The sequence below is a fragment of the Chiloscyllium punctatum genome, chromosome 50 (genome assembly GCF_047496795.1).
Source record: "Chiloscyllium punctatum isolate Juve2018m chromosome 50, sChiPun1.3, whole genome shotgun sequence".
Classification (NCBI taxonomy): Eukaryota; Metazoa; Chordata; class Chondrichthyes; order Orectolobiformes; family Hemiscylliidae; genus Chiloscyllium; species Chiloscyllium punctatum.
In genome coordinates this window covers 7,207,637-7,234,362 of record NC_092788.1, presented here as the reverse complement: position 1 = coordinate 7,234,362, position 26,726 = coordinate 7,207,637, and the positions used below count along the sequence as shown (strand labels likewise).

Sequence of the window (26,726 nt, the reverse complement as noted above, 5' to 3'; positions counted from 1 at the left end):
ACGGATACACACGCAAAGTGAGGGAGGGATACACACACACACATAGAGCAAGGGAGGGACATGCACACGCGCGTGCGCACACACACGGGACGGAAACACACATGCAAAGCGAGGGAGGAACATGAACAGATACACACACACACACACACACACACAAATACAGAGCAAGGGAAGGACACGTGCACACACAACGAGCGTGGGATACACGCAGCGAGGGAGCGACACGCAAACACACACAGTGATGGGGGTTACCCGCAGACACACAGTGAGGGAGGGACACACACACACACAGCGAGGGATATACTCACAGACACACGGCGAGGGAGGGACACACACAGCGAGGGACAGGGATACACACACGCAAAGCAAAGGAGGGATACACAAACACACACAGTAAGGGGGATACTCGCAGACACACTGTGAGGGAGGGAGACACACACTGCGAGGGACAGGGACACACATACACGCAAAGTGAAGGAGGGACACGCACACATACACACACACACACACACACAGCAAGGGAGAGACGCGCACACACAGTGAGGAAGGGACAAACACACACTCTTACGTTGAAGGTAATACACGCAGACACACAGCGAGGGAGAGACACGCACATACACTGCAAGGAAGGGACACGCGCACACAGCGAGGGGGTATATGCACTCTCACAGCGCACATACACACACACACGCACACACACACACACACACACACACGTAGGGGGACACACACAAACACATACTGTGAGGGTGTGACACATACACACACACATACACACAATGAAGAAGGGACACACACACAAACACACACACACAGCAAGCGAGACACACACACAGCGAGCGAGGGACACACACAGCAAGGTGAGACACGCAGAGAGGGAGGAACACGCACACGCACAGCGAGGGAGGGACACACACACACAGCGAGGGTGGGACACACACACACACAGCGAGCGGGAGACACGCAAACAGCGAGAGAGTGAAACGTACATACACACAGAGTGAGGGAGGAAAACAGACAGACACACACACACGGAAGGAGGGATACACACACAGGGAAGGATGAACAAGCACACACACGGCGATGGGGAGGGCATGTGCACAGAAATTGAGAGGGGGCACTCACACACAGGGAGAGGGGACACACACAAACACAGCAAGGGAGAGACACACGCGCACACAGCGAGGTGGGACATGCCCTCACACAGCAAGGGGAGATGCGCACTTGCTGTTAGGGGGATATACACAAAGAGCAAGGCAGGGACACACACACACACACACACAGCGAGGGAGTGACATGCACACACAGCAAGAGGGTCTCACACACACACAGCGAGGGAGGGACACGCACATATACACACAGTTAAGGGGATACTCGCAGACACACAGAGAGGCAGAGACACACACACACACACACACACACACACACACACACAGAGCGAGGGAGAGACACACACACACATAGTGAGGGGGTGACAGATGCACACACAGCGAGGGAGGGCCATGCACACACACCCACAGCAAGAGGGACACGCACACACAGTGAGGGAGGCACATACATACACACAGTGAGGGAGTGACACTCACATACACATCAAGAGGGACACATACTCACAGCAAGGGGGGACACGTGCACACACACACAGAGCAAGGGAAAGAAGGACACGCACACACAGCAAGGGGGGACATGCACTCATACACACACAGGAAGAGGGACACACACACACAGAGACATAAGGGGGGGAACTGTCACATACACAGCAAGGGACACACATATAAACATAGCGAGGGAGGGACACGCGCATGCGCAAGCAGACAAATACAGGCACACAGCGAGAGAGGGACACACAAATACACGGCAAGGGAGGGACACGCACACACACAGACAGCGAGGGTGGGCCCACACACAGAGAGCGAGGGAGAGACACACACAGCGAGGGAGGGCCACGCACACACATGCACAGCAAGAGGGACACACACACACAGAGCAAGGGGGGGAAATTCACACATACACAGAGAGGGAGGGACACGCACACACATGCACAGCAAGAGGGACACACACACACAGAGCAAGGGGGGGAAATTCACACATACACAGAGAGGGAGGGACACACACACATACAGACAGTGAGGGTGGGACCACACACACACACACATAGCAAAGGAGGGACACACGCATACACAGAGCAAGGGAGGGATACACAAGCACACACACACAGCGAGGGAGCGACACATGCATGAGAAAGCACACAAACACAGACACACACACAGCGAGAGGGGGACACGCACACACAGCCAGTGAGGGACATGCACACACAGCGAGGGAGGGCCATGCACACCAAGAGGGACACACACACACACACACACACAGAGCAAGGAGGGGAAACCCACACATACACAGCGAGGGAGGGACACGCACATACATAGTAAGGGAGGGATGCGCGCACACACTCACAGTGAGGTGGGACACACACACACACACACACGCACACACACAGCGAGGAGGGGGACACACATTCACAGCAAGGGAGGGAGACACACTTTCACACACAGAGTGAGGGAGGGACACGTACACACACAGCAAGTGAGAAACACGCAGCGAAGGGGGGGACACACAAACACATAATGTGAGAGTGTGACACGTACACAATAGAGGAAGGGAAACACACACACAGCAAGCAAGAAATGCACACACACACACAGCGAGAGAGGGACACACACACACACCCAGAGCAAGCAAGAGACGCGCACGCTCACACACACACACACACACAGCAAGCGAGGGACTTGCTGAGACACACAGCAAGGGAGGGACATGCACACGCACAGCGAGGGAGGGATATGCACACACAGCGACAGAGGGACGCACACACACAGCGAGGGAGGGATGCACACACACAGCGAGGGAGGGATGCACACACACAAAGAGAGGGAGGGACACACACAGCAAGGGAGGAACACACACACACACACACACACAAACACAGAGCAAGGAAGGGAAGGACATGCACACACATAGCATGGGGGAGGGACAAGCACGCACACACGGCGAGGGGCAGGGCATGTGCACAGAAATTGATGAGAAGCACGCACACACAGGGAGAGGGAGGAACACATGCACACACAGCAAGGGGGTATATGCACTCACATAGTGAGGGAGGGACACACACACAGAGCGAGGGAGTGACACGTGCACACACAAGAGGGACATACACACACAGAGCGAGAGAGGGACACGCACACATACACACAGTTAAGGGGATACACGCAGACACACAGCGAGGGAGGGACACACAGTGAGGGAGTGACACTCTCATACACATCAAGAGGGAGACACATTCTCCCAGCACGAGGGGGACACGTGCACAAAACGAGGGAGGGACACGCACACACACACAGACACACAGAGCGAGGGTGAGACATGCACACACACAGCAAGAGAGAGACACATACACACAACGCGATGGAGTTACACACACACAAGCAGCGACTGAGGGACACGCAGTGAAGGGGCGACACACAAAAATATACTGTGACGGTGTGACACGTACACACACACACACAAGAAGGAAGGGCCACGCACGCACACACAAACACACACACACATCCACAGCGAGTGAGAGGCTTGCTGAGACACGAAGCGAGGGGGGGCGACACGCTCACACGCAGCGAGGGGGGGGACACGCTCACACGCAGCGAGGGGGGGGGACACGCTCAGACGCAGCGAGGGGGGGGACACGCTCAGACGCAGCGAGGGGGGGGGACGCGCTCAGACGCAGCGAGGGGGGGGGACACGCTCAGACGCAGCGAGGGGGGGGACACGCTCACACGCAGCGAGGGGGGGACACGCTCAGACGCAGCGAGGGGGGGGACACGCTCACACGCAGCGAGGGGGGGACACGCTCACACGCAGCGAGGGGGGGACACGCTCACACGCAGCGAGGGGGGGGACACGCTCACACGCAGCGAGGGGGGGACACGCTCACACGCAGCGAGGGGGGGGACACGCTCACACGCAGCGAGGGGGGGGACACGCTCACACGCAGCGAGGGGGGGGACACGCTCACACGCAGCGAGGGGGGGACACGCTCACACGCAGCGAGGGGGGGGACACGCTCACACGCAGCGAGGGGGGGGACACGCTCACACGCAGCGAGGGGGGGGACACGCTCACACGCAGCGAGGGGGGGACACGCTCACACGCAGCGAGGGGGGGGACACGCTCACACGCAGCGAGGGGGGGGACACGCTCACACGCAGCGAGGGGGGGGACACGCTCACACGCAGCGAGGGGGGGGACACGCTCACACGCAGCGAGGGGGGGGACACGCTCACACGCAGCGAGGGGGGGGACACGCTCACACGCAGCGAGGGGGGGACACGCTCACACGCAGCGAGGGGGGGGACACGCTCACACGCAGCGAGGGGGGGGACACGCTCACACGCAGCGAGGGGGGGGACACGCTCACACGCAGCGAGGGGGGGGACACGCTCACACGCAGCGAGGGGGGGACACGCTCACACGCAGCGAGGGGGGGGACACGCGCACACGCAGCGAGGGGGGGGACACGCGCACACGCAGCGAGGGGGGGGACACGCTCACACGCAGCGAGGGGGGGGACACGCTCACACGCAGCGAGGGGGGGGACACGCTCACACGCAGCGAGGGGGGGGACACGCTCACACGCAGCGAGGGGGGGGACACGCTCACACGCAGCGAGGGGGGGGACACGCTCACACGCAGCGAGGGGGGGGACACGCTCACACGCAGCGAGGGGGGGGACACGCTCACACGCAGCGAGGGGGGGACACGCTCACACGCAGCGATGGGGGGGACACGCTCACACGCAGCGGGGGGGCACGCTCACACGCAGCGAGGGAGGGGACACGCTCACACAGTGAGGGAGGGGCATACACACACAGCAACGGAGGGACACACACAAACACAACAAGGGAGGGACACGCACACACACAGCATGAGGGACACACACACAGCAAAAGCGACATGCACGCAGTGAGAGAGGGACATGCATACATACTCACACAGCGAGGGTGGTACACACAGACACACAGTGAGCGAGCGATATGCATACACACACATACAGAGCGAGGGGAGGACACCCTCACACACTGCAAGAGTGGCTCACACACTCACAGCAAGAGGGACACACACAAACAGCGAGGGTGGGACACGCACACACACAGCGAAGTTGAGACAAGCAGACACAGCTAGGGTGGGACATGCTCAGAAAGCGAGAGAGGGCACACACACACACACAAAGTGAGGGAGGGAGACACGCAGACATGCACACACACAAACACACACACACACACAGTGAGGGAGGGACACGCATGCACACACAGTAAGGGAGGGGCAAACACACACAGTCAGGAGAGTTACACACACATAGTGAGGGAAGCAGACGTACACACACAAACACAGAACAATGGAGGGACACGTGCACACACAGTGATGTGTCTCCTCGGACATGTAATCATCCAGCTCTCACTCCAGTCTGTTCCCTCACAGGGTCACCGTCTCTGTGACTCCCAGGTACAACTAGGCCTCGATCCTCAGTGCGGATTTCTCTTCTCCCAGGTGTGAGTCAGCCTCAAGCTCCTGCTCCAAGTTGCTCCCTCACACAGTCCCTCCCTCTGTGACTCGGTGCTGATTTCGAGCCTCCTGCTCTGCTTTTTATCCAAATCCAAGTCCCAGTCGGCCCCAATCCTCGTTGCTGATGTATATTCTCCCGGTTTGTGCTGCTCTCTCTCAGGTTCTCTCCCCTTGTGACTCCCAGGTAATGGTAGGCCTCAAGCCTCAGCTGAGGTTTATAACATCCCATTCCACACTGCTGTCTTACAGGATCGCCGTTGGGCCTGGAAGACAGTGGGGAAGAGGAGGATTAGACAGAGCAGGGGGTGTTACAGTGATTGAGGGAGCTGTATGGGATGGAACAGGTTATCGGGGAGCTAGGCAGACCTGCAGTAACTAAAGAACGTTACTGGAAGATACAGCGAGAGTTGCAGACACTGAAGAAGGCAAAGGAAATAGAGAGATGGTGGGTTGTTCATGACGGAGCTTTGCAGAGTCGAAAGGGCTTCAACGTTTGGGTGAAGATCTGGAGCTCGGGTGCTCGTTGTTGTGTTTCTGTTCGCCGAGTTGGGAATTTGTGTTGCAGACGTTTCGTCCCCTGCCTAGGTGACATCCTCAGTGCTTGGGAGCCTCCTGTGAAGCGCTTATGTGATCTTTCCTCCAGCATTTATAGTGGTTTGTATCTGCCGATTCCGGTTGTCAGTTCCAGTTGTCCGCTGTAGTGGCCGGTATATTGGGTCCAGGTTGATGAGCTTATTGATTGAATCTGTGGATGAGTGCCATGCCTCTAGGAATTACCTGGCTGTTCTCTGTTTGGCTTGTCCTATAATAGTGGTGTTGTCCCAGTCGAATTCATGTTGCTTGTCATCTGCCTGTGTGACTACTAAGGGTAGCTGGTCGTGTCGTTTCGTGGCTAGTTGGTGTTCATGGATGCGGATTGTTAGCTGTCTTCCTGTTTGTCCTATGTAGTGTTTTGTGCAGTCCTTGCATGCGATTTTGTACACTACATTGGTTTTGCTCATGCTGGGTGTCAGGTGAGTTGTTGTCTGAGAGTGGCTGTTGGTTTGTGTGCTGTTATGAGTCCTTGAGATCGCAGTAGTCTGGCTGTCAGTTCCGAAATGTTCTTGATGTATGGTAGTGTGACTAGTCCTTTGGGTCGTGGCATGTCTTCATTCTGTTGTCTTTCCCCGAGACATCTGTGGATGAAATTGTGTGGAGTTTGACCCCACCCCGCAGCTCACCAATAGGAAAAACAACACACTGAGAAACCTACAAAAAAAATGGACAGATAAGCAGGTTTGACCGTCAGAGTGTGAAACCTGAAAGCAACAACACCCCCAGACTCTATGGACTACCTAAAGTGCACAAACCAGCCATCCCACTCAGACCCATAGTATCACTACCAGGGACACCATCACACAAACTGGCTAAAGAACTACAGCAGAAACTGAAACACCTGATCAGTGGATCCAGACACTCTGTACAGACAACACAGGAATTCTTGGACATCATCAGAAATATACACATAGACAAGGAAGAAACTATGGTCTCATTCGATGTAACGGCACTGTTCACCTCTATCGACAAAACCCTAGCCAGAGAAACAATTGCCAACCTGCTGGACAGACACAACAGACAACAAGACGGGGAACCTATCAACAAAGACTCCATACTCAAACTACTGGACCTGTGCCTCACAACACACTTCACATTCAACAACCAAATATATGAACAAATCAACGGCACCCCCATGGGCTCACCCATCTCTGGACTCATAGCAGAAGCGGTAATGCAAAGGTTAGAACAAACCGTCTTACCGCAAATTCACTCAAAATCTGGGTCAGATATGTGGATGACACCTTTGTAATCATTAAAAACACAGAAATAGAGAACAAACACCAGATCATCAACGCCACACTCACAGGAATCCGATTCACTAGAGAGGAAGAAAAGGACAACCAACTCCCATTCCTAGACGTGATGGTACAGAGAACACCAAACGGAGAATTCACCACAAAGGTTTACAGGAAAGCCACACACACAGACCAAGTCCTGAACTACGAAAGCAACCACCCCAACACACACAAAAGAAGTTGCATCAAGACACTATTCAAAAGGGCCACAACACACTGCAGTACACCAGAACTGCAAAAAGAGGAAGAAGAACACCGATACAATGTATTCGCCAAAAACGGATACCCCCACAATTTCATTAGGGATTATCTGTATGGATTTGCTAGACGACTGTCCTAACAATTTTGATGAGGGCAGTGCAGATGATGTGGTTTATATGGAGTTCATTAAGGTCTTTGACAAGGTCCCACATGGAAGGCTGGTCCAAAAGGGAAGAGCCCATGGGATCCAAGGTAAGTTGGTAAATTGGCTCCACAATTGGTGGAGGGTTGGTTTTCTGATTGAAAGCCTTTGCCCAGCGGGTGTACCACAGGGATCTGTGCAGGAGCCATTGCTGTTCATTATGGACATTAATCACTCGGATGTGAAAGCAGAAGGTAACATTAGTAGGTTTGCAGATAACCTGAAAGGTGAGGGTGTTGTCCACAGTGAGGGGGATGGACTCAGGCTGCAGTCTGATATCGATCAGATGCTAAACTGAGCAGAGTAATGGCAGACAGAGTTTACTTCTGATCACTGTGAGGTAATGCATTGTGGGAAGTCTAATAAACGAATGATATACATCATGAATGGTAGGTCCTCCTGGAGTACTGAGGAATACAGGGACCTTGGTGGGCAAGTCCCTGGATGTCTGAAGGTGTCAGCACAGGTAGACAGGGTGGGGAATACGCCTGAACTGGGAACAGGAGGGGGACCCACATCCTGGTGGGGAACGTTGCTGGAGCTGCTCGAGAGGATTTAAACTCATCTGGCAGGGCTGTGTGACCCCAAAGAGTTGTAAGGCCAGAAAGAAAGTTGAGGCTGGTACAAATGTTCAAGAGAGGAATATAAGTAGACAAGGCAGGCAAGAACATAGCAGACAATTATGGAAAATTGGTGGATTAAACGGCAGTTATTTCAATGCAAAGGCCAAGACAGATAAGGCAGATGAACCCAGAGCATGGATGGGAACATGGGATTGGGATCCCATAGATATTACAGAAACACAGCTGAGGGAGCAACAGGACCAGCAGCTCAATGTTCCGGAGAATACAGGAAGGATAGAACAGGAGGCAAATCAGGAGGAGAGCGGGTGGGTTTGATTGGGGGAAACATCCCAGCAGTACCTCGAGGGAGTATTCATGTCGGATCGCCCAGTTAAACGATATTAGTGGAACTGAGAAATAAAAATTGGTCATTAGTTTTCTACGGTCGGACTACAGCGATAGGCAATGGGAGATGGAGGAGCAAATATGTCAGGAGATTTCAGATATCTCTTAGAATAATAGGGTTGGAATGATAGGGGATCTTAACCGTTCCAAACCTGGACTGGGATTGTTACTAAGTTAAGCATTTGGATGGAAGGAATTTGTTAAGTGTGTTCTGAAAACTCCAAGTCATTACGTAAATGGCCCAACTGGAGAATGGGGCTAAACCTGACCTCCCCTTGGGAAACAAGGTCGGGAACGGGACTGAGGTGTTAGTGGGGGAGCACTTTGGAAAGTTACCACAATTGTATTAGTTTGAAAATAGTGATGGAAAAGGACAGGCCTGGTCCACAAGTTAAAGTTATTCAATGGAGCAAGATAGTATTAGACAGGAATTTTTAAAGTAGATCTGGGTCGGCTATTTGCAGATAAAGGGAAGTCTGGCAAGTAGGAATATTTTAAAACCGAGACAAAAGGAGCGTTCAGCGCCAGCGTGTTCCTGTTAGTGTGCAGCTCAATGCTGACTGAATTAGGAAACACTGGCTGAGATTCGAGGCTGTGGTCAAGAAAAAAGGGGTCACATGTCAGATATAACTGGCTGACTCAAGGGAATCCCTTCAGGAGCATCCGGGCTGTAGAAATACACTTAGGATGGAAATCAGGAATGTAAAAAGGGGACACGAGATAGCTTTGGCAGAGAAAGTTAAGGAGAATCCAAAGAGACTCTACAAGTGTATTAAGAGCAAAAGAAGAGCTCGGGACAAACCCGGTCTCCTTAATGATCAATGAAGGCAACAAAGTGTGAAACTACAAGATCCAAAACAAATATTTCACTTTGGAACTTACTGTGGATAAAGACTGGGGCGCTCAGGGAACTAAACAGTGTTTGGCCTGACCACTTTTGGAATACTGTGTGCAATTCTGGTCTCAATGCCATCGGAAGGATGTCGTGGAACATGAAAGGGTTCAGAAGAAATGACCAAAGACGTTGCCAGGGTTGGAGGGTTTTTACTTCAGGGAAAAGCCTGAATAGGCTGGGGCTGTTTTCAGTTGAACATGGGAAGCTGAGGAGTTAACCGATAAAGGGTGTTTAAAATCATGGTGGTCATCGACAGGGTCAATAGACAAGGTCATTTCCCCAGGCGAGGGAAACTTTTCAAAGGGGTCTAAAGGACAACTGGCTCCCACAGAGTGGATGGAATAAGCTGCCAGAGCAAATAGTGGAGGCTGATAGAAATACATTTAAAAGGCATGTGGATGGGTGTATGAATAGCAAGGGTTTAGAGGGATATTGGGAAAATTGTGGCAAATGTGACTAGAAACGTCATGCAGGAGTTGGTCCGAAGGGCCTGTTTCCGTGCTGTACATCTCTATGACTCAATGTCTTGAAATGAGTCCACATTATAGAAAAGGAGGTGCTGGAGGTTTTAAAATGCAAAGGTAGATAAATCCCCAGGACCTGATCAAATGGATCTCAGGACACTGTGGGAAGCTGGTGAAGAAATTGTCGGGCCCCAAGCAGAGATATTTGTAACATAGAGAGCTGTGTGTGATAGGCTGTTAGACTGGAGGGTGGCATTGTGGACATGAAGAAGGTTTTCTGAGATTACAAAGGGATCCTGATTAAATGTGTGAATGAATGGCTGAAAAACTGTAGATGGAGTTTAATCTGAATAAATGCAAGGTAATGCATTTTGTGCAACAAACACAGGCAGGGCTCATACAATTAATGGCAAGGCCTTCAGTGGTGTTATAGAACAGAGGGACCTCAGTGTTCAGCTACATAATTCTTTGAAGTTTGTAACATGGAGAGACAGGATAGTTTTAAAAAGGTGCTTGCCTCACTTGCTTTAATTGCTCAGTCCTTTGGATATAGGAGTTGGGAAGTCGCATTGAGATTATACAGGCCATTGGTGAGTCCTCTTCTGGAATACTGTGTCCAGTTCTGGTCGCCCAGTTATAGGAAGGATATTATTAAGTTGGAAAGGGTTGGGAGGAGATTTACTGGGATGTGGCTGGGTACGAAAGGCTTCAGTATAAAGAAAGGCTGAATAGGTTGGTATTTTTCACTGAAACCTGAATGTTGACAGATGACCTCATAGAAGTTTATAAAATCATGAGGGGGATCGATAGAGTTAATGGGAGTTGTCTTTTCCCATGGACAGGGGAGTTTCAAGACAAGGCACTACATTTTTAAGTTTAGAGGAAAGACATTTTTAAAAAAGACACGAGAGGCACTTTGTTACACAGAGGGTGGGTTGTGTGTGGAATGAACTTGCCAAGGAAGGGGTGAACATGGGGACAATAACAATGTTTAAAAGACATTTGGATTAGTACAGAAATAGGAAAGGTTTGAAGGGATGTGATCCAGGAACAGGCAGGTGCGATGAGATCAGTTTTAGAGTATGGTTAGCGTTAACCAAAGAGTACGGTATGACTCTGACTATGATTGTAATGTTATGTCATCAATTAAGAAAGGCTGCAAGAGAAAGCCAGGGAACTACAGACTGATGAGCGAGACATCAGGGTGGGTCAGTTGTTGGAGGTCATTCTGAGAGGTAGGTCTTACATGCATTTGGAAAGATAAGGCCTGATTACGGACAGCCAGCATGACTTTGTGCATGGGAAAACATGTCCCACAATCTTGACTGGAGTTTGCTCAAGATGTGACCAAAAAGATAAAAGATAGACTAAAACAAGAGCAACAGACGTTGTTTCTGGCTTCTGCAAGCCCTTGTTCAGGGTGTAGCATGATACATTGGTTAGTAAGGGTAGATCACAAGGGATCAGGGAGAGCTCACCAACTGGATACAAAATGGGATGACAGTGGGAGACAGAGGGTGGAGGGAGAGGGTGGTGGGAGAGGGTTGTTGTTCAGACTGGAGGCCTCTGACCAGCAGTGTGCTGTAAGGATTGGTGCTGGGACCACTGTTGTGCACCATTTACATAAACAATTTGAGTGAAAATACAGGAGTCCCTGTTCGTATGTTTATGGATACCAAGATGAGTGGAAGAGTGGGCAGGGAATATAATTACCGAAGGGGATGTTAATCAACTGGGCCAAGGAATGAAAGATGGAGTTTAATTCAGGTGTTGGATTTAGTTAAGACAAACCAGGGAGGACTCATACGGATAATAGTTGGGCCCTGGGCAGTGCTGTCGAACAGAGAGAGACCAAGGGGTGCAGTTACATTGTTCCGTGGACTGGCATCACAGGGCGACAGGGTGTTGAAAGCAGCAATTGGCACACTTGTCTTCATTGGTCAGAGCATTGAGTACATGAGTTAGAGATATTGGTAACACTGTCGTCAATATTTCTCCTGGGCAGAGGAGGCCACAGGGCGACGTTATAAAGGTTTATGAAACCATGTATGATCTAAGTAAGGTGAATTGACAAGGGTAGGTGAGTCCAAAGCTAGAGGCATAAATGTGGGGTGAGAGAGCAAGGATTTAAAGAGGGAGCTGAGGGGCAACATTATCCACAGAGGATGGTGCATAGACGGAATGGACTGCCAGAGGAAATGGTAAAAACAAGTACAATTTCAACATTGAAAAGACACTCGGGCAGGTACATGGAGAGGAGAAGGTTTGAAGTGGTATGGGCCAAACACAGGCAAACACGACTCATTCCATTTAGGAAACTTCGGCTGAAGAGTCATGCCGTACAGAAACAGACCCGATGTCTCCAGTTATTGGAGGAGGAGACTATCGAGACAAGGCATGTTGTAGAGACTGAAGCAAGTTACAGTGATACGGATGGTCATCTGGACTGGAGGTTTCAAATATGTGAAATAATTGGTGAGAGGGGAGGAGATGACAGAGATAGGAACTGTTATAGGAGTTAGAATGATTGAAGACACTGGTCCTCAATACAAGCCATAGATACAGTGTTGGAGAGGGAATAGGGAAGAGAAAGATCCCAGGCAGCATTACCACCCTCTCGTGGGAGGCCTGCTTTCCCCTCAGTTGTTCTGATGCTCCCTAAGAAAGCACAGGCCTGGACTGATACCTGGGAACTCCCGATGCTGTCTCATTACAACAAAACCTGCAGCAGGCGTGGTGATTGAGCCTGGGGTGTGTTTGTACTGTGCTCCCCCTCCAGCACTTTCTCTATGTCATGTCTTGTTAGCTGATGTTTGGATCCCCCTTATTACTTTCTGCTCTGTGCACTGGAATGATCTTACCTGGCAGCAGGATGTATTGAAGACTCCCGACCTCCCTGATTTGTCTTTCTGGCTGACCATCCATCGTCCCAACCAGCAGTTGGCAAGTCTATTGAGTCAGGAACTCCATGAGTACCTGTAGAAGACACAGAAATAGGCAGAATGGGAAATTAGACTCATGCTTTGAGGGTTACACATATAGAATGGCACTGAGCCCACAGAGATCTGGAAAATCCCAGTCTCCATTCCTGACCTGTGCTGCCTCATCTCTCTGGAGTGGAGAATTCTGTTGGCTCATGGTCTGGAGTAGCTTCAAATGTGAGAGACGCTGACAGAGGCAGCAATTAGACCCACACAGTGAGGGATACCACATGGAGAGGTACTGAGTCACATCACCAGAGTGCCGGATCAAACAAGTGTGCAGGAAGAAAGGGTTTTGATTCATGTTGCAATGGGATATACAAACTGTGAGCAGGCGAAGTGGTGGCCTAGTAGCATTATTGTGTGACAATTTATACAGAAACTCAGCAAGTGTTCTCTGGACACAGGTTCAAATCCCGCCATTGCAAATGATTGAGTGTGAAGTAAATGCTTCAAAAACGATGTAATTAAAAACCTGTAAGTGAGTATTAAACAATTACTGAAGTTAAGAAACATCCATCGGGTGCATTCCTGTCTTTAGTGAAGCAATCTAAGATGTGACTGGGATATCACAGGTATTACAGAACAACAGCTGAGGGAGGGACAGGACAGGCAGCTCAATGTTCCAGGGGACAGATGCTGCAGGAAGGACAGAAGGGGAGCTGAGAGAGGAGGAGAGCTGCTGGTTCTGATGGGGTGAAACATCCCAGCAGGACGGAGAGAGGATATTCCTGCAGGATCGCCCATTGAAGCTGTGTTCGTGGAATTAATCAATAACAATGGGGCTTCCCTTTCCTCTGATTGTTCTACAGACCCCGAGAGCCCCGCCCTCCTGCACCTTGACCTTCCCAAGATGGCGGCCCTGAGGCCCGCGCTCCCTCTTCCCTCAAACAAATGGCGGCCGTGACCCTGGGCCCCTTCCCTGATCAGAGACCGCCACCTCCTTACCCGGGCCTGGAGGGTCTTTTTCGAGATTTTTTAACCTTTACTTGTGAATTCTCTCCGCTCCTTTCTCCCAGCGAGGCTCTGAGCACCGCTCTCTGAAGCCGCTCGCAGCCGCTGCCGGAGAAATCAGCTCCATTTCTCTCTGCACTGACCAATGTGACATTGCGCATGCTCTGCATTGAAACCAAACTGCGCGTGCGTCTGAGGTTATTAGTGAGTTCATAGATAATATTCATAACTGCACAGACTGATGGGTAAAATATTAGTCATTAACAATTGTTTTGTCAAGTTACAGTCATAGAGATGTCTAACATGCAAATAGATTGTCTGGTCCAAATCAACCATACCGGCCAGGTATGTAAATTACTAATCGTTCTGGGAGTTTGAAAAGAAGTTTCTTACTCGAGTTGTGTAAATCGATTGGAAATATGTACATTATCAGATTTACATTTCAACTACAGGATTTCTTAAAATCTCACATTGATTTATGAGAGAGATTTAATGCTCCACTATATCATGAGAATGATCAATCCTGCAAAATAGTTTGCTCTCTGACCAATCTTGAAGCGCTCACTCCCGAGAATGCTTTGGCCCCTTTCCTCATTCACTCTGGTTAGAGGACCGGCCGCTACTCGGTCCTCCTGTTCCGCCCCTTCCTCCCAATTGCAGAGTTGATTCAGGTGTGACTTCGCAGGCAAGGGACAAAGGAAGTTCGAGTCGATGTTTTGTGACGCGGTGAAAATATCCCGAATCTTGGACCGAGAGGCCTGGGTTCAATTCACAGCTTGTGCAGATATGTGTAATAACAACTTTAGCAGGTTCATTCGGAAAACTAAGGGAAGTCAGGAACAGTGAAAACAAGAGAAAATGCTTTCAATGTGATGGGGCTTTCAATGCTCAGATGATTTGACTCTTTACCAAGCGTTTCAGGGTCCCAGTACAGACTATTGCACTGCTCTTCGTGCGCAGCCAGATACCACGATTGTAGGGCAAAGTGGTGGGATATAGAGGTGCTTTTCTGGAAGGCGCTCGGTTTTTGTGGTGAAAACAGTTGAGAAGGAGTCGGGTTTTGTATGGAGCTACCTGTCCCCCTCCTGTTGCAGCCTCTTATTATTGCTCTGACTCTACCTCGTACATGGAGAAAGTGAGGACTGCAGATGCTGGAGATCAGAGCTGAAAAATTTATTGCTGGAAAAGCGCAGCAGGTCAGGCAGCATTCTGTACCTCGTACATGTTTGGTAGAGATCAGTGACATTTCGTAAGCCCACAATACAAGATCCATCACTCTGTTTAAGTCAGTAAAAATCACTTGTAGCACAATAGTCAGAGAACAATACAGCGCAGAACAGGCTCTTCAGTCCTTGATGTTGCGCCAACCTATGAACTATTCTCAGCTCATCCCCCTACACTATCCTGAAATCACCCATGTGCTTATCTAAAGGATTGTTTAAATCTCGCTATAGTGGCTGAGTTAACGACATTAGTAGGTAGTGGATTCCATGCCCGAACCACTCTGAGTAAAGAACCTGCCTCTGACATCTGTCTTAAATCTATCACCCCTCAATTTGTAGATATGCCCCCTTATACACACTAATGTCTTCATCCTAGGAAAAAGACTTTCACTGTCTACCCTATTGTCGGACTCTGGCTCAATTTACTAACTTACTTTCTTCTATGTGTGAGCCAAGTCCTGCGTGTTCTTTAAAATGAAGCAATAGGAGAAGGTATTCAGTGTCACACTTCTTGAGTTTATTTTACAGTAAGTGGATAAAGCATACAGAGCTCTGGGTCTCGACCTTTCCGTCCCTGACAAACTATACAGTGTGTCAGTTCAGAAAAATACCACACCCTTGTCCCTGACCCAGTCTTTTTATATAGTAAAAAATATCATGCAGTCACTGAGGTGGGATTATCTTCTGATTGGTTGTTAGTCTGACTCCATTCTCTGCCTCCTTCCATTCCCGGATGTTCGACCCCACGTGACCTTGTTTTGCGTGCGAAACGGAGTACCACGTGAACCCATTTTGCCCGCGATACGGAGGACCATGTGACCTCCCTGCACGCCTCCGGCACGTGAAACAGTGCATCACGTGACCTTGTTTTGGAACGGTGCGATGCACCACGTGACCTTATCCTGCACGCGCATGTAACGGAGCGTCCTCAAAGGCCTCCGAATGCCGAGTATACTTACAGTGGCAGCCAGCCATATACTTATAAGTAAGCCATATATTTACACTATCTAAGCCTCTGATCATCTTGTTTGTCTCTATCAAATCCTCTCTTCGCCTTCTTCTTGCCAATGAGAACACGTTCAATTCTCTCAACCTTTCCTCATAAGAGCTTCCCTCCAGAACACACGACATCCTGGTAAATATCCTCTGTGCCTTTTCCAATGCTTCCACATCCTTCCAGAAATATGGGCACCAGAACTGCACACAATATTCCAAATATGGCCGCACCAGTGTTTTGGATAGTTGCAGCATGATATTGCGGCTCCAGAACTCAATCCATCTACGAATGAAATCTAACACACTGTATGCCGCCTTAACAGTACTGTACACCTGGGTGGCAACTTTCAGGCATGTATGTATGTATATGGCCTCCAACATCCTTCTGCACATCTACACTACCAAGAATCTTTCCATTGACCCAGTACTCTGCCTTCCTGTTATTCTTCACAAAGTGCATCACATCACATTTAGCTGCATTGAACTCCATTTGCCACATTCAGCCCAATTCTACAGTTTATCCAAGTCCCCCTGCAACCTGTAACATTCTTCCACACGTCCACTACTCCACTGACTTTGCTGTCGTCTGCAAACTTACTAATCCATCCACCTATGCCTGCGTCTAAGACTTTTATAAAAATGACAAATAGCAGTGATCCCAAAACAGATCCTTGTGGAACACCACTAATAACCGCACTGGAGGCTGATTATTTTCCATCATCCACCACTCGCTGCCTTCTTTCAGAAAGCCAGTTTCTAATCCAAACTGCTAAATCACACTCAATTCCATGTCGCTGCATTTTCTCTAACAGCCGACCATGTGGAACCTTATCAAAGGCATTACTGAAGTCCACGTATACCGCGTCAACTGCCCTACCTTCATCTATATGCTTGGTCACCATCTCAGAAAACTCAATGAGATTTGTGAGACACGACCTGCCCTTGACGAAACCATATTGATGATCTGAAATCATATTGTTGTTTGCCAGATGATTACAAATAGTGTCTCTTATAATCCTTTCCAAAACCTTTCCTACGACAGAAGTAAGGGTCACTGGTATATAATTTCCTGGGTCATCTCTACTGCCCTCCTTGATCAAGGGCATAACATTTGCAATCATCCAGTCCTCTGGTACTGAACTTGTAGGCAATGACAGCTCAATATCAAAGCCGAAGTATTTGCTATCTTCTCCCTAGCTTCCCAGACAATCTACAGATAAATCCCATCTAGCCCAGGGGACTTGTCTACTTTCAATCCTTCCAGAATTGATAGCACCTGTTCGTAACTAACCTCTATCCTTTCTAGTCCAACGTCTTCTACCTCATTATTATCTACAATATTCTAATTTTCCTAAGTGAAAACCAATGAGAAATGTTCGTTTAGCACCTCTCCGATTTCCACAGTGTCCACACTCAACTTCCCACTTCTGTGTTTGTTTGGCCCGATTCCGACCCTATCCTTTATTCCTCACATACCTATAGAAAGCTTTAGGGTTCTCCTTTATTCTATTCACTAAAGACTGCTCGTGTCCTCCCTTTGTTCTTCTTAACTCTCTTGAAATCCTTCCTAGCTGATCTGTAAGTCTCCATCGCCACATCTGTACCATTTGCCTCATCAAAACATAATCCTCCTACTTCTTCTTAACAAGAGATGCAATTTCTGTGCTAAATCACGGTTCCCTTACCTTATCACTTCCTCCCTGCCTGACAGGGACATACCTATCAAGGACACGCAATATCTGTTCCTTAAACCAGCTCCACATTTCCATTGTCTGCATCCACAGCATTTCGGTACTCCATCCTATGCATCTTAATTCCTGCTTAATCGCATTATAATTGCCACTGCCCCATCGATAAGTCTTCACCTTGACACATACCTATCCCTTTTCATTGCCAAACTAAACATAACTGAATGATGAGTATAGTGTGATATTGATCAGATGGGCCAATGGGCTGAGGACAGGCAGATAGGATTTAATTTAGATAGATTAGGTTTGGATGTCTGGTTGGCATCGACAGGTTGGACCGAAGAAGTGATTGATGTCAGCGGCGGACCAATGGAAAGGCAGGGGAGGAGCTTGAGGACCTGGCGGGGCAGTTGGTCCTCCGGCCAATCAGTGAATGAGGGCGGGACTAGACTATATCACGTGATCATCCTCGCAGTGAGCGCGGATGTTCGGAATGTGTGTGCGCGGAGAGCTGTCGGTAAGGAAAGAAATAAACAGCAGGAAGCGGGAGGGAAATGGTGTTGGTATGGTCTGAGAGGTTTTACAATCATTTGGTACACATCGGAAAATACCAATTTGAAACGTACAGTTCCGTTTTTGCAGCAAACGGGAATATGCCTCGTTGAGTAATCGGCCCGAGTGAGCGCCGCCATCTTTATTCGGGGCAATGATTCACTGGACACGTGCGCGGCCGCCAGCTTTGTAGGGGGCAAAGTTCAGAGGGATATATGTACAGCCTTCTCTGGTAAAAAGAGTCATAGGGCAGGATTTACACAGAGCACATTCAAACCCAGAGAAATGGAGTTTTATTCTGGATTTGTTTCGTCATTCATTTAAATGATTTGGATGTGAATAGAGGCCGTATAGTTAGTAAGTTTGCAGGTGACACCAAAATTGGAGGTATTGTGGACAATGAAGGAGGTTATCTCCGACTACAGTGGGATATTGATCAGATGGGCCAATGGGCTGAGAAGTGGCAAAAAGGATTTAATTTAGGTTGATTAGGTTAGGATATCTGGTTGGCATAGGTTGGACCGAAAAAAGTCTATTTCTGTGCTCGACATCTTTGACTGTGGGATCATAAAAGTGAACTCTGCTCTGGTTCACCTCTGGGTTCTCTGATGTCCACTTGTTCAGTATCTAGCTTCCTCAGTCTCTCATATTTGTATTTTTGCTCTGTATGGTATTTTACTATTACTTTCACAGCTGTTTTGTAAATGAATTGAAAAATGTAGAGCTGGAAAAACACAGCAGGCCAGGCAGCATCTGAAGAGCAGGCGTATCAACGTTTTGGGCATAAGCCCTTCTTCAGGAATGTAAATGAATTGTCCACTGCTGCCCGGCTCCTGACCGTATGATGTTCGATTATCAGGTTATTTTTTCCACAATATCTTTGACAGTCAAGAATTCTTTTTTCCAATAAGCGAGTGCATTTTCCTTCAATTTAACAGTCAAATTCTGCACCATTTTCATTCCCTGTAATTCATATTGCACTCCCTGAAACATCAACTGTGTATTTCTCCTTCCACAGAAACCGGTGATCAATGCCAAAGCCTTGTTGCCTGTGGAGAGGGTGATGTTTGACTGCCTTGTACTGCTGCAGTTTGTGTGGTGAAGGTGCTCCCACAACGTGGTTGGGTAAGAGTCATTACAGATTATTCACTCAGCGATATTGAAGAGTAGAAGATATCTGTACAAATCATCATGGTTTTAATTTCACAAAAATATTATTGAGAAGTTTTGACATAAGGCTACAGCTGGAGAATATTGTGTCCAGTGACCAAAACGATTGCCAAATAAGCAGTTTTTCAAGAATGCCTTAAAGGAAGAAAGTAGATCTTAGAGAGTCAGAGTGGGGATTCCACACCATGTTCCCTTGGAATCTGTAGAAACAGTCTCACAGGTGAACTCAAAAATAAACACATCATTGAGAGTCTGAACTAAAATGAGTTATTGAGATATGAAAGGGTGTGTGGTGCAGGGAGATAGGAATGATTACAGCCAGGAATTAATTCAAAGGTGCGAAAGTAAATTGTTGTTGCTTGCAAATGGGAGTCTTTTGATTGATCAGCAATGATCAGTTTTGGTACAAGTGAGCACATCGGCAGTAGAGTTTTCAATATTCTTGAGATTATTGGGAGGGTGAATGTGGGATGCTGGCCAGGAGTGGGTTTAGACAATGAAATCTAGATTAACAAAAGGAATGAATGAGAGTTTCAGCAAATGAGCCGAGACTGTGGTGAGGTCAGGTGATATCACTGAAGTTGAAATAGTGGTCTTGGAGGGGGTCTGGCCTGTCATCCTCACCTCATTCAGCTGTTTGTCAATTTGTGAATCAAGTCTGTAACGAGCTCAGGAACTGAGTGGCCCTGGCAGAACCCAAACTGGGCATCGCTGAGCAGGTTATTGCTGAGCAGTTGCTTGACAGCAGTGTTGATGATACCTTCCATCACTTCACTGCTGAGCGAGTGTGGGCTGATGGAGGGGAATTGGCTGAGTTGGATCTGCCCTGTGTTTTTGTGTTGGAACATGCCTGAGCAATGTTCCACAAAGTCAGTAGGTGCCAGTGTTGGAGCAGTACTTGCCTTGGTGGGCAGCAATTTCTGGAGCACAGCCAACAGTATTATTGCCAGAATATTGGCAGGGCCCATACCTTTACACTGCTTATCCATTTCTTGATCTGATTGGAAATGAGTTTTCAGCCAAGTCGATTCATATCTGTGATGTCAGGGACCAATGGAGAAGGCTCATCCACTTGGCACTGCTGGCTGAAAATCGCTGCTAATGCTGTCCTCTTATCTGTTGCATGAATGTGTGAGACCCCTCCATCTGTAAGGGTGGGGATATCTGTGATGCTTCCTCCAGTGAGTTGTTTAATTGTCCATCACTATTCTTGACTAGGTGTGGCAGAACTGCAGAACTCCGATCTCATCTGTTGGTTATGGGATCACTTAGTTCTATTTGGTGTTGCTTGTGCTGTTTGGCATGCAGGTTTGGTCGCTGCACCAGGTTGGCACCTCAATTTTAGGTATGCCTTGTACTGCTCCTGGCATGCCCTCCTGCATTCACCATTGAACCAGGGTTGATTCCCCTGGCTTGATGTTAATGATTGAGTGGTGGATATCAGGCCATGAGATTTCAGATTGGGCTGGAGTACAGTTCTGCTGTTGTTGGCCCACAGTGAGGCAGAAGTTGCAGGGTCAAGCGGGCTGATTTTGTGGTTGTATTTGCTAGTGCATTGGTAGATGTAATGTGGTCCATCCAGTTTCATTCCTTTGTTGAGACTGTGTAGTGATTAATACAATGAGTGACTTGATGGGCCACTGTCGGGTTTCTTTCCCTCAAGGACATTGTCAATGGTAGAAAAACATCCCCAATGGTTCCATGGCAAACAGTAGATTCTTCATTCCAGTTATCATTTTCTTGACTTCAGAGCCAACCTCTACCGATTTGTGATTCAAACCTGAACTTCAGTTGTATATTTTAATATTCTTGATAAATGATAAATACGACAGGTTTGTTCACTTATTTTTAGAATCACTATCACAGGTTTTGTTTATTGTTTTGGACATAAAAACACTGTCCATTATCCTGTCTCCTCCATCCTCCCCTCCAACAACAAGAGTGAGGAGCACATGGAGTTTCTCTGTCAATAACATTGAGATAATCCGATCTGCTGCCTCTGCTTCTTCCCTCCCTCTCCACTCGCCCACCAAGCCAAACTGCCTCACAAGGGTGCTCCTCATTTTAGTCCTAAACTTGCATTTCCTCGAGTCCTTTGTCAAGCCTTATTAGAGGTCATCTTGACCATTTACCCTAGTGTAGCTAAATCATGGACATTCCAAATCTCTGTCTAATCCTCCTGCTTGTCACCACCCCACACCCCCCGCACCCCCACCTTGCAATTCACAGATATTGTTCCATGATCTGTCTGTCTGTCTTTTTTGGTTAGGTCCTTCTCTCCCATTCTGCTAAATCCTAATATTTGGCCTCACCATCATTGGAAAATCCTGCTCCGTCTCCACTCTCCCTTTCCTTTCTGAATTCATTGTATTTGGTGTCCCTCCAGGATCTATCCTTGGTCCATCCTGTTTCTCACCTACATACTGCCAGGAGGTAACATCGCCCAAAAGCACTGCGTTAGGTTTCACATGTACACTGACGATGCCCAGCTCTCCCTCCCCATCATCCCTCTCCATTACTCCACTGTTACTCAGTTATCAAACTGCTTACCACGCTTCGATTCACTCCAATGAAACACTGCAATTGTTAAACCCATTGCCTTCAGTTGTTATTCCAAATACATTTTCCTTACTGCTGTGTCCCTCCCTCTCATTGGGAGGTGGCTGAGGCAGAACTACATTATTCACAATATTGTTTTCATATCTGACCCCAAGGTGACCTTCTGATCAAACATCTATACAATCACAAACACCAGGAATTCCAATCTCTTGAACGTTGCTTGTCTCCTTCTCACCCCAGCTCCATTGCTACTGAAACCCTAACCTGTGTCGGTGTTGCCTTTAACTTGACAAATCTGAAACAGAGCCCTTGATTCCGCGACTGATCCAGAATCTGGTTCAAGACTCGCCTGTAATGGGACACATCCTCTCCATATTTACCCTGTCAAACCTCGACAGAATCCTGTATGTTTCAGAGATCAGCTCTCAAAGTCCAGTGAGTAGATTCCCAACTTGTTCAGCCTTTATTTACAGGATAATCCCTTCAAAAAGGATCTTCTCTCAAATGCCTCCAATAAACTGCTCTGTTTCGTTAACTAAAGTGACCAAATCTGTTCATGTTACTCCAGATGTGGTCTCACTCGCCATTTGTTTAGTTGCCCTAAGGTATATACTCCAAACTCTTATATTGCAAACTCTTTGAAATAAGGGACAGTATTCCATTCCCTTTCCTGATTCCACGTTGTAACTGTGTGCTAGCTTTGTGTTTCCTGCTCAGTCCCCCCCTCCCCACCCACCTCCCCCCCCCCCCCCGTCCCTTTCTGGTGCAGCTTTCTACAGTTTATCCCAAGTTATGCTCCATTTGCCAACTTGTTGCACACTTTTCCTGTGAATATCTCTCTGTAAACTGTTTATAATCCTCTTGGAACATTCCTGTTATGCCTTTTCTAGATTTCCCCCCTCATTATTTGAAACATTTACTGGGAGCACTGGGCAGTGGGAATCATGCTCAGTTGCTATGTTTTCAGGGATACTCTGTTTAATGACTGGGAGGAGCTTGCTGCCCCTTGGTGAGCATGGAGACAACTTGCCCATCAAGGTGCATGGGCCTTTCACACCCCATGTCTTATTGTGGAGGCACAGCGGCAGCACAGAAGAAAGAAAAGGAAGCAAATCCTGCTCTCCATATCTGACTGAATCTTGGATCATTCTGTCTCATGTTCAGTCACATGAAGTCCCAAGGTGGAAACTCATAGAAACCCACACAGATTTGCCCCTGAATTGCCTGCTGACCTCCACCAGCGGTAATGTGTACAGTCAGGACGGCATGGTGGCACAGTGGTTAGCACTCCTGCCTCACAGCGCCAGAGACTCAGGTACAATTCCCGCCTCAGGTGACTGACTCTGTGGAGTTTGCACATTCTCCCCGTGTCTGTGTGGGTTTCCTCTGGGTGCTCCGGTTTCCTCCCACAGTCCAAAGATGTGCAGGTCAGGTGAATTGGCCATGCTAAATTGCCCATATTGTTAGGTAAAGGGGTAAATGTAGGGGAATGGGTGGGTTGCGCGTCAGTGTGGACTTGTTGGGCTGAAAGGCCTGTTTCCACACTGTAAGTAATCTAATCATCCTATGCCAGGAGGAGGGGATTGTATAAGTTTCAAACTTGAACTGACAGTGACGGATTTTACAAACTTGTATTACAGGTGTACATTCAGATGGGAATCTCAGTCATTGGAACGCCAAACTCTGACAGAATTACTCAATACTTCAGGACCTGGATATTCATATTGTGTGAGGGTATTGTGTTCCAGATCAATACCATTTGCTGCATAAAATTTCTCCTTTGAATCAAACCATCCTCTCAATAGATCTTCCCAAATCTTCAACATGTGTCCTGTAATCCTTGTATAATGAGCTGACGCATGTAAGGTTTATTATTATAATGTGTAACTTTTGTAAACCGCTCTGTCACAGCTCCCCACAATTTCCTTTGCTACAAGGATAATACTCTGTTTTTCCAAACCGCTGATTCCCCAATGTCTGTTTGCTCTCTATAAGGTACACATCAGGATTGTGTTGGAACATTCTCCACTTGCCTGCATCAGTGCACCCCCCCCCCCCCCGCGCAACAATATTAAAGAAATTGAACATTCTCCATGATAAAGCACTGTACCTGAGTGTTTTCCCATCCACCACCTTCAGCATTCTCTCTCCCCACCCTCGAGGGACAGTGGCATCTCTGTGTGAAAGATCAAGTCAGCATTGTCCTCCCAGACCATAGGACTGCTCTCTCATTAGAGAGATGTCGGTGGTGGTTAACCTGAAGGTTACCACAGCGCAAGAAAGGGGATAGGTTGAAAAGGAGAGTCCATTAATTGTGGATGGTTATTCTTGATGTGTATTAGCAACACACATGTCACATGAGTAATTAATGTTAAAAAAGCCCCACAAATTCTCCAACTAAAATCCCCCATTCCTTGAACCATCCTGGTAACTCTCCTGTGCTCCCTCTCAGGGACCCTGCCATCCTTCCCAATGTGTGGGCGATCTGTGGTTCGCACAGACCCAGCTGCTCTGTGTTCCTGTGGGTGATATCATAGAGCAAAAGTCCCACTAAACCTCACTGTCTGGAAGTGAGTGAGAGACAGAAATCCCGATGGCATTTCAGATATATTTAGGAACATACTTGCAAGGCCAAGGCTGACAGGTCTATGGGCTCAGTGCTGGAAAATGGGATTAAAATAGTGAGCTGGGAGGTTTCTTTACAGCATAAACCCAATGGACCACAAAAACGTTTTCTGTCATGTCGACCACAGATGCATAATATAGGAATATGACAAGCCACAATAGAAACCAGGTCAGAGAAGGTGATATTAGAATACATGATTGATTAATGTTTTTTTTTTGGAGGAAAATGTGACAGAGGTTAAGCGGGACATTGTGGAGCTCAGGGTTCAGGAATCTGAAATAAAAATGGGTTATCCTGAAGGTTGGAATTAAAGAAAGGCATATCACAGAGATTTGAGAGGGTGGACAAGATTAAAGATAGGGAGGGTGTTGAGACTGGAGGAGATTTGAGATTGGAAGATGTTGCATTGATTGAGATGTTTTTGATCCCAGAGATAGTGATAGTTCTGAGGCTAGAGAGGAATTATAGAGATAAGGATGAGTTGTTCCCTTTCCCAACACTCCCTCTTTACTGATAATGATTGTTTCTCTGTCATCATCTGCCATTGCCTCCATAGGCCTGCTGCAATGAGAGTACGCAGATAGTAAGTTCCCGTTAAGGCCAAGGCTGGGAGGCGTCGAGAATGCTGCGTGATCTGAGAAATTGAAGCTCTGATCAAGAAAATGAAGAAAGGATATGGCAGGTACAGACCATGTGGTTTGAGTGAGTCCCTAGAGGACTATAAGGGCAGTAGGAGTATACTCGCAGGAAACCAGGAGGCAGAAAAGAGGACATGAGATAGCTTTGGGAAATAGGTTTAAGGAAAAACCAAAGAGAATCTACAAATACACTAAAGACAAAAGAATAAGGAGGCAGAGAATAGCGAACCTCAAAGATCAACAAGACTGTCTATGGAACAGCAGGAGGTGGGAGAGATTCTAAGTATTTCATGTCAGATTTTACTGAAAGGGGATATGAAAGTTAGAGAAGTTGGAGAAATAAATAGTGATAACTTGGCAAGTGTACATGTTACAGAGGATGAGGTACTGGATGACTTAAAATGCATAAAGGTGGATTAATCCCTGGAATCTGATCAGGTGTATCCCAGAACTTTGTGGGTAATTAGAAAAGCTTTTGCTGGGCCCCTCGCTGCGATATTTGTATCATCAAACACCACAAGTGAGGTGCTGGAAGACTGGCGCCATTATTTGAGAGATGTGGTAAGGAAAAGCCAGGGAACTATAAACCGGTGAGCCTGAAGTCAGTGGCAGAGAATTTGTTGGAAGGGATTCTCAGGGACAGGATTTACATGTCATTGGAAAAGCAAGAAATGATTAGGGAGAGTCAGCATGGCTTTGGGCATTGAAATCATTAACTTGGACTTGAGAAAGACACAAGGTTTCACATAACACACTGGTTAGCAGGTTCAATACCATAGAATTCTGGCGGAACTAGCTGTTTGAATACGGAATTGGCTGGAAGGTCAAAGAGTCATAGATGGACAGCACAGAAACAGAGACCCGTCAGTCCAACCAGTACATGCTGATCAGATATCCCAATGCAATCTAGTCCCACCTGTCAGCACCCGGCCCGTATCCTTCCTATTCATATACACATGAAGATGCCTTTTAAATGTTGCAATCGTAATGGACTCTACCACTTCCTCTGGCAGCTCATTCCATGCACGTTGCACCCTCTGTGTGAAAACGTTCTCTCTCAAGTCTCTTTAAAGTCTTTCCCCTCGTACCATAAACCTATGCCCT

At 48.0% G+C, this 26,726-nt stretch overlaps 2 long non-coding RNA genes across 6 annotated transcripts in view; one reads left to right on the top strand and one right to left on the bottom strand.

Annotated features, from left to right (window-relative positions):
• Positions 1 to 14,296, bottom strand: part of LOC140469988 (uncharacterized) — a 30,707-nt gene extending 16,411 nt beyond the window's left edge. Inside the window, exons 1-2 of the long non-coding RNA XR_011956258.1 lie at positions 14,165 to 14,296; positions 13,097 to 13,211 (exon numbers count right to left, since the gene is read on the bottom strand). This is a non-coding gene — a long non-coding RNA (uncharacterized lncRNA). The remainder of the gene's footprint in view (positions 1 to 13,096; positions 13,212 to 14,164) is intronic.
• A 4,225-nt stretch (positions 14,297 to 18,521) lies between these two features.
• The window catches only part of LOC140470126 (uncharacterized), a 39,687-nt gene continuing 31,482 nt past the window's right edge, over positions 18,522 to 26,726 (top strand). For 4 of the 5 annotated variants that reach the window (XR_011956386.1, XR_011956384.1, XR_011956387.1 and 1 more), the window contains exons 1-3: positions 18,522 to 18,594; positions 19,648 to 19,754; positions 25,541 to 25,666. This is a non-coding gene — a long non-coding RNA (uncharacterized lncRNA). The remainder of the gene's footprint in view (positions 18,595 to 19,647; positions 19,755 to 25,540; positions 25,667 to 26,726) is intronic. The other variant, XR_011956385.1, reaches the window with a different exon arrangement.